This window comes from Polypterus senegalus, chromosome 5 (genome assembly GCF_016835505.1).
Source record: "Polypterus senegalus isolate Bchr_013 chromosome 5, ASM1683550v1, whole genome shotgun sequence".
NCBI lineage: Eukaryota > Metazoa > Chordata > Cladistia > Polypteriformes > Polypteridae > Polypterus > Polypterus senegalus.
The window spans coordinates 507,501-519,599 of NC_053158.1; the positions used below are offsets into that span (position 1 = coordinate 507,501).

Here is a 12,099-nt window from a genome sequence, read left to right on the forward strand (position 1 = left end):
CTGTGACATTTGTGACACACACCCCACCCTCCCCGCAGACGGAGGTTCCCCGCTGTTCTCGGGGGTCTGCGGTGGCCCCTCCGTTCGGCGACAGGGGCAGAGGCTGCGCAGCGGCTTCATCCTGAGCTCATCCTCGTCTCCCTCCGCTCTGCCTCCACCGGGACGTGCGCTTTGCCTGTGACACGGTGACCGGTGACACGGCACCTGACCTGAACTGAAGTGTTAGCTTTTTAGGTGTTCATCTAGTTTATGGGCAGGTGACCGGCGGGCTCGTCCGGTGGTGCCCCTCTAGATTCAACCGAACTTTACAGACCCCGCATCACACACACCGCGTGCCCGGCATTTGTAATTGGAAAAACATAAATTTTTAAACGGCGCCTGTCGGCTCACCTTACTGGGTGCTGGGGATCTTCGGCCCAAGCCGCTCGAGTCTCGCGTCTCTCTGCTTGTTTACGCAGGTTACTAGGAGACCGAGGGAGGCGGGGCAGCCCGTACTCTACGGAAAGTCTTGAGGATCAAAAACGGTTTGTCGATTAACAGACGGAAGTGAGTGAAAGGACGGCAAAGTGTCCGACCAATGAATAGAGAAAGAGTTCAAAATATAAAGGAGGGCACACGCGTGTGTTGGCACATAAGTGGCATTGCAAACAAGGGGCGTCACTCGCACACAAAAGAGACTGGACAGTAGCTTTAGGGGGAAAGACAGGACCCCCTCCACCCTTCACCGTTAACTACGTCCCCTGACTCCGAGGAGACCCGACAAAGCACACAGCCCGGGCTGGCCGCGACATGAAATATCAGAAGATAAAGGGCGAAAGACAGTAGTTCAGATATCATTGTGGGGCTTAAATGTAACTGAGGGACCCTACATATAAGTATGAAAGGCGCTATACAGTAGACAGATCGGAAGATAAGCAAAGGCGCTATATTACAGATAACTAGATGGATGAATAGTGTTAGATAAGTACACAGGAAAGGCGCTATATTACAGATGGATAAGAGCGTCACCATATGATAACTAGATATGAAAGGCAATATACACAGACTGATAGATTTGAAAGACAGGATAGATTGGTAAGAAAGATATTGTATGATAGATAGATAGATAGATAGATAGATAGATAGATAGATAGATAGATAGATAGATAGAAATGAAAGGCACTATATAATAGATAGATAGATAGATAGATAGATAGATAGATAGATAGATAGATAGATAGATAGATAGATAGATGGAGTGAAAGGCACTAAACTTGGAGAGATTTACCCAAGAATAAAACCAAAGGGGCTTCTACAAAGTACAGAATTAAGGGTCTCAGTTCTTCTATGAACGAGAGAGTTCAGTGTTCGGTTTTTTAATAAATTTGCAAAACTTTTCTGGTCACATGTTGTCACTTTGTCATTACAGGTTGTTGAGTGTGCCAGGATTCAAGTCAAATTAGGGAGCTTGCACTGGTACAGCATGCCACCGCACCCACCACACAACGAAACAACTTGGGATCCCAGTTGGCAACCCCCCCAGGCAGACACGCGCTCCAGTCCCACAACCTGGAAATGACCCTCTATCTGCCACAGCCAGGTGTTATGTGGGCGACCCCTTGGCCTGGTCCAGCCACTTGGGTCCCCAACAATGAGGATCTTATGAGCCGGATCACCCTCGGGTAATGGTGCCACATGGCTGTAGTGCCGTAACTGATGCTCCCTCACAGTGCTGGTCATGTGCCTCATTCGGGACTCCATGAGCAACACAAAGTCAAACCAGTGGGACCCAAGGACCCTCTGAAGAGACACAGGAGTCCAGTCTTCGCCTCAGGTCACTGGATAGTGTCCATGTCTCACAAACCCAAACAGGGGGCACCAGGACTCTAAAGACTTGGACCTTCGTCTTTTTGCTGACATCGAGAGCACCACACACCCCTTTCCAGTGACCTCATGACCCCCCATGCTGTCCCAATCTGTCTACTGACTTCACAGTAAGAGCCACCAGAGTCACATGAATGTCACTGCCAAGGTAAGTAAGCCTCTCGATGACGAGGTCGACACTCTCACCGTAGACAGACACACCACTGATGGCCGTGCCTAAGAGGTCATTAAAGTCCTGGCTCTTAGTTTTTATCAGGACCCTTGCAAGCCCAGACACCTCAGTCAGTCTCCCGAGACCCCTGATCAGATCCTCCATTGACTCCACGAAGATCACAGCATAGTCAAGATCTGTGAACCTTTCTTCACCAACAGATGCCCCCCAACTGCTGGACCCCACACTCCTACCCACCACCCAGTCCATGCCAGCACTGAACAGAGTAGGAGCCGAACACACCGCTGAAGAACCCAAGAATCAACTGGGAAAAATGCAGAGGGTCTGCCTCCTCCCTGCACAGCACTCCCAGTACCAGTGGACAGCCAGCCATGATATCCAGCAACCTTCGAGGGGATCCCGTGAACCTTCAGGATGTCCCACAGGGCATCTTGATCAACTGAGTCGAACGCTTTATGAAAATCGTACAAAGGCTGCAAAGAAACTCTGCTGATATTTGCGTTTGCGCTCCATGAGAGGCCTCAGTGCCAGGATGTGGTCGATGGTGGAGTTCTTAGGCGTAAAACCAGACTGAACTGGTCGCTGGCAGGTGAGCAGGTGATCACGGATCATATTGAGGACGACCCTAGTGAAGACCTTACTGGGCACCCAGAGCAGTGGTATCCCCCTGTAGTTCCTGCAATTCAGGTGATCCTCCTTCCCTTTCCAGATAAGGACAACAAGTCCCATTTTCCAGTCAGTTGTGACGATGCCAGCCTCCCGAATGGAAGTAAAGATTGCTTGCAATGCCAGGAGGACAGCCTGACCACCAGCCTGGAGAAGGTCACCCTGATACCACAGATCCAGGGAGTAACTCATTGAGACAAAATGCAAATCACATCTAAAAATGTAGACGACTTCATATCTTTTGAGGCATTCATTTTAAATATTCAAACAGATTCCAACACAACAGACCACCAGGGCCATATTCATAGTTCATGACTGAATTTAACAACCTTCTGTCTGATGTGCTGTAAATTATGATCACGTAGTACTGATGGGGGATTTTAATGTAGACATCGATGTGGAAAGCGAGACTTTTAGTAAACGTTTTACTTATTTGTTAAATTCAGTAGGATTTTGTCGGATTCTCAAAGGTCCAACTCATAACCACAGCCACACATTAGATTTAATTATAACTTACAAAGTTGAAATTCAAAATGTAAATATTACTCCATTAAATGAAGTCATTTCCGATTACTACTTAATTACATTTGATTTAGTTCTGTCCTTACCAACGCACTCACAGATTAAAACAAAGACAGTGCGACATCGAGATTGTAATTCTGCTTCAAAATTTATAACTTTGAGTAAGTTGAGTGTAATTGTGGAAAACCATTTAGATCAGCGAACATCACATTATAATGTGACCTCGAGAGATGCTCTGGACACAGTGGCTCCCCTTAAAACAAAAGTGATCAAAGCACATAGAAACTGTCACGGGTTTAATGGAAAAACTCGCGCTCTTAAATTAGAGGGTCAAAAACTGGAGCGCAACAAAGCTACATGTCTTTCAAACTGCATGGACAGAGAGAGTTAATAAATATAAAAAAGCCCTCTTTAAAGCTCGCTCAGAATACTATTCTACATTACAGTAATAGATAGCAATAATAAAAATCCTCGGGTACTGTTTAGAACAATGGCTAAATTAACAAATGGGAATTCAGATCAACAGTGCAAAATACCAACAGATATTAGCAGTACAGACTTTATGAACTTCTTCAATGAGAAAATTAAAAATATAAGATCCCAGATCTCAGCATCACAGTACAAACCAAATACTAGCTTAGCAGACCCTGCCACATGGCATTCAGCACTTTAGTCATTTTAATCCTGTAACTGAGCTGGAAGTCTTAACTTTAATTTCTAAAATGAAGCCTACTACTTGCTCCCTAATCTAACAAAACTAATAAAAAGTGCAATGGATGCCTATTCTAACCGTTATCAGTAGTTCATTACTGCATGGCACGTACCTGATGCACTAAAAGTGTCAGTCATTAAACCTTTACTTAAAAAGTCAGACCTAGACCCACACATACTAAATAACTATAGGCCTATTTCAAATTTACCATTTCTCTCTAAAATACTAGAAAAGTAGTCGCCAGTCAGCTTCAGTCACACCTTACGCATTACAATTTATTTGAGAAATTCCAGTCTGGCTTTCGCACTGGTCATAGTACAGAAACGGCACTAACACGGGTTGTAAACGACATTCTGATATCCTCTGATGAAGGAAACTCCACTGTAATTATGTTGTTGGACTTAAATGCAGCATTTGACACCATTGACCATTCTATTTTACTGCACAGGCTAGAAAACGATGTTGGGCTTACAGGCCCGTGCTCGCTTGGTTCAGTTCTTATTTATCAAATCGATTCCAGTATGTACAGAAATGTGCAGACAGTACTCCATCATTATACACAGAAGTTCAATATGGTGTCCGCAGGGCTCAGTACTGGGACCTTTACTGTTTTCACTTTACATGCTTCCACTGGGATCTCTCATTAGGAAACATAATGTTAATTTTCACTGTATGCAGATGACACCCAGTTATACCTTTCATTTAAATCAAATGAAGTTTCTCCGATGTTGTCTTTAATTAGTTGTGTTAGTGAATTAAAGGAATGGATGAATGAGAACTACTTGTCTTTAAATACAGATAAAACAGAGATGTTAATTGTTGGAGGGAATGACGCTGATCACAGCAATATTTTGTCATCATTTAACTCAGTTGGAATCCCAATTAATTTTACTGAATCAATCTAGGAGTTATCTTTGACTCTAGCATGTCATTTAAAGCATATTACAAAGTTGTCCAAAACATGTTTTTCCATCTTAAAAATGTTAGGAAATTAAGGCTTTCTAAATAAACAGGATTGTGAGAAATTAATTCATGCATTTATCTCTAGTAGGATTGACTACTGCAATGCGGTGTTCACTGGTTGTTCAAACTGTTCTTTATTCATCCTCCAGTTAATCCAAAATGCGCTGCAAGAATTATTACAAGAACAAGAAAATACGAACACATAACTCCAGTTCTTAAATCTTTACACTGGCGCCCAGTTAAGTTTAGGGCAGATTTCAAAATCCTCCTTTTAACATATAAAGCATTAAATGGCCAAGGTCCGCTTACTTGTCTGAACTTATCATGACTTACAAACCTGAGCACATTAAGATCTCAAGATGCCGGTCTGCTTAGGATTCCAAGGATTAATAAAATAACAGTGGGAGGTCGAGCTTTTAGTTACAGGGCCCCTAAACTGTGGAATGGTCTTCCTGCTTCTATAAGAGATGCCCTTCGGTCTCAGCCTTTTAAGACTCACTACTTCAGTTTAGCATATCCTGACTAGAGCTGCTGATTAACTGTACAGACTGCATCTCTGTTGTTAGTCATTAGCACTAAAACATAAGTAACATGACAGTTAGAATTGAATACTAACCCTCACCTATTCTGTTTCTCTTCTCGGTACTCAAATGTGCCACTTGGTGCCACGGCCCACCTGCCAAGTTGTTTGCCTGCCTATGGTAAAGTCATCCCTGATGGAGGATCACAGGAATCATGGGAAAGAGGGGTCCTTTCATCAGATTGGCCCAACGCTGTTTCAGCCGTGGAATGGCCAATAGGGGGAGGCAGCTTGATGGATGAGGGCTCCAGGACTCTCTGAACATATCCAAATCATATTATGGGATATCATCTACTGTTAAATTCTACTCCATACTTCAAAAATTTTTATTTTTATACTGTATTGAGGATTTGTTCTGTTCTGTGTATTGTATTGTATTGTATTGCCCCCCTCTTTTTGACACCCACTGCACGCCCAACCTACCTGGAAAGGGGTCTCTCTCTGAACTGCCTTTCCTGAGGTTTCTTCCATTTTCCCTACTTTTTTGGGAGTTTTTCCTTGTCTTCTCAGAGAGTCAAGGCTGGGGGGCTGTCAAGAGGCAGGGCCTGTTAAAGCCCATTGCGGCACTTCTTGTGTGATTTTGGGCTACACAAAAATAAATTGTATTGTATTGTATTGTATTGTATCCCTGCAGCCTTCAACCCAGCTGGTTCGCCACCTGTGCCATCTCAGTGAGACTGGGGGGTTCACAGCTTATTGGAGAATCAGCCTCAAGGATCGAATACCCTGAGATGTCCTAGCAGGAGGATCAGCTCTGAACATCTGCTCAAAGTAGCCAGGCCAGCGGGTCACAACTGCAGTGTCATCTGTAAGGACTGTCCCATCAGCCTCCCTGACTGCGACTCTCCGAGGATCAGATTCAGATGTGTGTAATTCAGTTCCTCTGTAAGCAGGACGTGGGTCGCTGGACCACAGATGGCGTGTCACCTGCTCACAGATTCCTCTAACAAACGCCTCTTCATCTGCCCTCAGAGCCCTCACAGCCGTCCCTCTCAGTTCCTGGTACAGACCCGAGTCCCCATTGAGCCGTGCACTGCGACTCCTGTCCATGATACCCAGGGTGCACTGCGAGATGAAACAACACCAGTAACACCGACACAACCATCAGCAGCCTTCAGGGTCTCATCACAGAGGGTCTCCCACATCACATTAGGATCGGCAGTCGCACCCAAATCTGCAAGTTCCTCACACAAACTGCGTGCAGGCTCATTAGAAACAGCCTGACCTTGGTCAAGTCCAGGCTCGATTTCCTAGAAGGTGGTAACCCACTGGACCTCAGCTGGACCCTAAGAGTAGCAACAACAAGGACTGATGGGCAAAAATGGCAAATTCATCCATTTGAAATGAAATCAGGTGTGCGGAAAGTGAAGGCTTTGTGAGTCCAGGGCCAAAGGGCTGACTGCGGATCAGTGGCCTTCAGATCTGGGCACACGCCGTCTGTCCCCTGGGCTGTCGCTGGCATTGACAACTGCTTGAGTGTCCCCTTATCTGCCGTGATCACGCGGTCTTCCTTTTCTGTTGTTGCTGCTCTTCTGTTGTCATCAGTCCGTGAGGGGGTGTGGGGTGGAAGAGTTGGGTGCACATAGCATTTGAAGGGCTTGTGGACGCATGACGTGAACTTCTGTCGCATTGCATTGCAGTCACCAGACTACCCGTGGAGCTGCGAGTTGTCTCCATGTCCCCTCGGGTGTCGTCCCACGCTAATGTTGCCACTTTGACTGGTGGCTCAGAAGTGTCCCATTGTGGCTGATCACTGATCCTAATGGACGAGCACCCCGGTGTGACGCGCTCCTTGCGCTCGGATCAGGGAATGTAAACGTAAGACGCTGCGACTTCATCTGAATAAAGACTGCGCTGCTTGTTCTCGTTGTCCGTGTTATAGAAGGAGTTGCCTCAACGGTTATTTATTTATTTATTTATTTACTTATAAGATCTGCTGTCGCCCTAAGACTTTGATCGGAGTGCCCGTTTGAGGAGCGTGTTGTTCACCAGGAGAGGGCGCTGCGTCACTAAGGCGCGCCTCCTCCTCCTCCTCCCACCCCCCACCGCAGGAATGGCAGGACTAATGAGAAGGGCCAGCGGCTCCGCGCCTTCATCTCCAGTCTACGTGGCGTTTCCGACCCCCTGGACACGGTGACCGCCATTCACTACCAGAAGGAAGAGCGGGATGAACGACCCACCTGAACGTGAGACAAGAGGGAGGATGAGAGTCGAACCGACACCCCGCTCACCTTCCCGACGGGAATTCTTATCCTGACAGCTTGTGACTGAAGCGTCTGCCTTCTAATTCAAGTCTTCATGGCGAATATAACTTTTTTTTTCTGGGTGTCTTTTTAATTTTTTTCTTTTTCTCCTTAAGGGGTCCTAAATGTCGAGTATAACTGATTCACGGTTCCTGTAGTTGACCTGATGATTTCTATAGCGCAGGTGGGCTGACAGGTGAGCTGAGGCTCAAGATGGCGCTCAGTTGTGGAGAGGCTGGCTTTTCATGTCTGTGGCTTACCTCGATGCTCAGTGTGTGTCCCTCCATCATTTGAACCCACTTTATCTCCTAGCAGGTTACAAAGAGCCCCACCCTGTTTTAGGGTGAAAGAGACGGACCACCCAGGACAAGACAACCATCCAGCAGAGAACACGTGCAGCTCCACAGCCATACTGGGCCAGGTTAGAACAGCCAATCAGAGGCATCCATGCTGTGTCTTAGGCAGGTGACAGGAAATGAGGTGACATCACGACTTTACCCCACCGGGCCACTCCTGTCATGGCACAGGATCTTCATGGCAGGAGAGCACAGTGCGACTCTGCCATAGCAGCCCCGGGCACTGGGTACAGGCTGACCTCTGCCACCTTGAACCTCTGCTCAAGGGCACCCAATAATGAGCATGGCAACTCACGCACCCACTAATGACAAAAAAGGGGTGGCGGGTTCACCAGTGGGTGCCGTACACGTGACCAGGGAAGTCATGTCAGGTGACACTTTGGTAAGGAAACCCTTTTCATGCCACACAGGTGGCACAGTGGTAGTGCAGCTGCTTTGCAGTAAGGAGATTGTGGGTTCGCCTCCTGGGTCCTCCATGTGTGGAGAGCACTTTGAGTAGTGAGAAAAGTGCTAAATAAATGTAAAGAATTATTATTATTATCATTATACATGAATATCACGTAGTTGTAGCAGCTGTTCTTGTTATTGTCATTGCTGTTGAGTCTGGTATCTCTGCAGTCTGGAGCTCCAAGTACCAGGAGTCGAGTTGATGAACAGTCATCGTTATTTGAGGCACATACTGTAAGACCAGACCAGATGATGGCTGGATGGCTGGGGTCTTCCTCATGGCCATAACAGCAGAAGGGTGTGACTTCTTACAGTTTGGGGTACGACCTTTCACTTACTCTATAAATGAATGCACCTCTTCTTCTGATTGTCATTTGGTGCCTCAGTCTTTCCGTCTTGGTGGTCCTTACAATACCCCTGAGGATAGGTGGGGCTGGATGGTGGTTGACATTGAAACCCCTTGAACATTAACGTTACGTTTCTGAAGCTCAAGCAGAATGAAGAAGGCAGGTGGAGCGTCACAGACGTCACAACGGGGGTCACAGCGAGGGACACGACACACAAGTCTGGCAGCTGATCGGGCGCACTGGTGGAGCCGCCGTGGTGGCGATTTTCAGTGATTGGTATCGGGCAAAGCTCTCCTTCAGTGTGTGTGCGTCTCGCTCGGCGTGTATATCTCCAGAGGTGATCAATCCGTTAGGCCACATAGGTGACCTCCGAGGGTGCCATCTTCTGATGGGCATCATTTGTCAAAGGGGCACACACTATGAACACTGAGGGGGTCACCAAAGTCTAATAATACCCAGAATGGACAACAGACCCACCCAGGACGCCAAATAGACTTTGGCCAGCACTGAATCATTTCATCATTACGGAATAAGAATACAAAAATAAAATGAGACTTAAGTTTTAACTTTGACAGCTCCACTCATACCAGGAGATTTTTAAAGGACATGCTGACCGACACCTCAAACAAAGTGACAAAAATGTACAAAAAGTGCTAATTAGCATAACAGGCCTACGTGTGGTAAAACTCTGCAAACAGCGCCCTCTGGTGTTCAGCGCCATCCATCAGCTGAGATTCTGCTCCGTGGTGGAGGGTCATATTACATCATCTGCATACACTGGCCAAGGAATCATGGGTAAATGTGTGAACGTCTCATTGTGTCATCATCATCATCATACCGGAACTTCATCGAATGCTGTACAGTAATTCTATCAGGCCACTCATATTACTTTAAGGGTCTCAATATGTTTATATGGTCACAGTTTATAGTAAAATTATAATGGCGGTGTCACCATCACTGTCAGGTACCTGTCAGGCTGGTGATTGAATTAGGGAACCAGACATCATAATGCAGGCAGCTGGTTAAATTAGGGAACCACCCGTCTTAACGATGGCCATCCATCCTCTTCATCCATCCATCCTCTTCAGCTTATCCGAGGTCGGGTTGCGGAGGCAGCAGCTTAAGCAGAGAGGCCCAGACTTCCTCTCCCGGCCACTTCTTCCAGCTCTTCCAGGAGAATCCCAAGGTGTTCCCAGGCCAGCCAGGAGACATAGTCCCTCCAGTGTGTCCTGGGTCTTCCCCGGGCCTCCTCCCAGTTGGACGTGCCCGGAACACCTCACCAGGGAGGCGTCCAGGAGGCATCCTGATCAGATGCCCGAGCCACCTCATCTGACTCCTCTCGATGCGGAGGAACAGCGGTCTACTCTGAGCTTCTCACCCTATCTTTAAGGGAAAGCCCAGACACCCTGCGGAGGAAACTCATTTCAGCCGCTTGTATTCGCGATCTCGTTCTTTCGGTCACTACCCATAGCTCATGACCATAGGTGAGGGTAGGAGCGTAGATCGACTGGTAAATTGAGAGTTTTGCCTTACGGCTCAGCTCCTTTTTCACCATGACAGACCGATGCAGAGCCTGCATCACTGTGGACGCCACACCGATCCGCCTGTCAATCTCACGCTCCATTCTTCCCTCACTCGTGAACAAGACCCGAGATACTTGAACTCCTCCACTTGGGGCAGGATCTCTCCCCCAACCCCGAGAGGGCACTCCACCCTTTTCCGGCTGAGGACCATGCTCGGATTTGGAGGTGCTGATTCTCATTCCAGCCGCTTCACACTCAGCTGTGAACCGATCCAGAGAGAGCTGAAGATCACGGCCTGATGAAGCAAACAGGACAACATCATCTGCAAAAAGCAGTGACCCAATCCTGAGTCCACCAAACCGGACCCCTTCAACACCCTGGCTGCGCCTAGAAATTCTGTCCATAAAAGTTATGAACAGAATTGGTGACAAAGGGCAGCCCTGGCGGAGTCCAACTCTCACTGGAAACGGACTCGACTTACTGCCGGCAATACAGACCAAGCTCTGACACCGGTTGTACAGAGACCGAACAGCTCTTATCAGGGATCCGGTACCCCATACTCCCGAGCACCCCCACAGAATTCCCGAGGGACACGGTCGAATGCCTTTTCCAAGTCCACAAAACACATGTAGACCGGTCGGGCAAACTCCCATGCACCCTCCAGGACTCTGCTAAGGGTGTAGAGCTGGTCCACTGTTCGCGACCAGGATGAAAACCACACTGTTCCTCCTGAATCCGAGGTTCAACTAACCGATGGACCCTCCTCTCCAGAACCCCCGAATAGACTTTTCCAGGGAGGCTGAGGAGTGTGATCACTCTGTAGTTGGAACACACCCTCCGGTCCCCCTTTTTAAAGAGGGGGACCACCACCCCGGTCTGCCAATCCAGAGGCACTGTTCCCAATGTCCATGCGATGTTGCAGAGACGTGTCAACCAAGACAGTCCTACAACATCCAGAGCCTTAAGGAACTCCGGGCGTATCTCATCCACCCCCGGGGCCCTGCCACCAAGGAGTTTTTTGACCACCTCGGTGACTTCAGTCCCAGAGATGGGAGAGCCCACCTCAGAGTCCCCAGGCTCTGCTTCCTCATTGGAAGGCATGTTAGTGGGATTGAGGAGGTCTTCGAAGTACTCCTCCCACCGACCCACAACGTCCCGAGTCGAGGTCAGCAGCGCACCATCCCCACCATATACGGTGTTGACACTTAACGATGGCTTCACTGTCATTTACAGATGACACTCCTGTACTGTAGTCTTCACTCATGTGCACCGTGTGTGAAATCTAAAACGGTCACGTGGGGACAAGCGTTTAAGAGCAGAGACAGTCGAGGAGGTCAATGTAGGACAGGGACACACCTACACCTGGAATTGGGAGGACATTTAGGAAAGAACTCCTCAGTGGGTTAGAAAAGCAGCTGCTAAAGAAACAACAAGATGAATAAGTCCAGTATGAGAACATGAGAACATGAGGGCAACCATTAAGAAGGACATCAAGGAGGCTTAAAGACGTTTAGAGAGGAATAGCAGATAAGGAGAAAGAACGACCATAAGAGACCCTGAAAATAGGAAGAGAGGAGTCAAGGAGGAGGTGAAGAGCATCAGGAGTAGTAAAGGGGGGTTAAAAGATACAGACAGTGAGATAGCGGACCCCCTAAAGTCACATTTTAATGAGGTCTTCACAAGTGGATAACCTCAGAGCAGGGAA

The 12,099-nt window shown here is 47.6% G+C and overlaps 1 protein-coding gene across 1 annotated transcript in view; it reads right to left on the reverse strand.

The window, feature by feature from the left end:
* armc3 (armadillo repeat containing 3) overlaps window positions 1–450 on the reverse strand; it is a 17,354-nt gene extending 16,904 nt beyond the window's left edge. The window contains exon 1 of the mRNA XM_039754244.1: window positions 391–450. The gene's annotated coding sequence lies outside the window, so the exon portion shown is untranslated. The remainder of the gene's footprint in view (window positions 1–390) is intronic.
* Window positions 451–12,099: the final 11,649 nt, after the last annotated feature.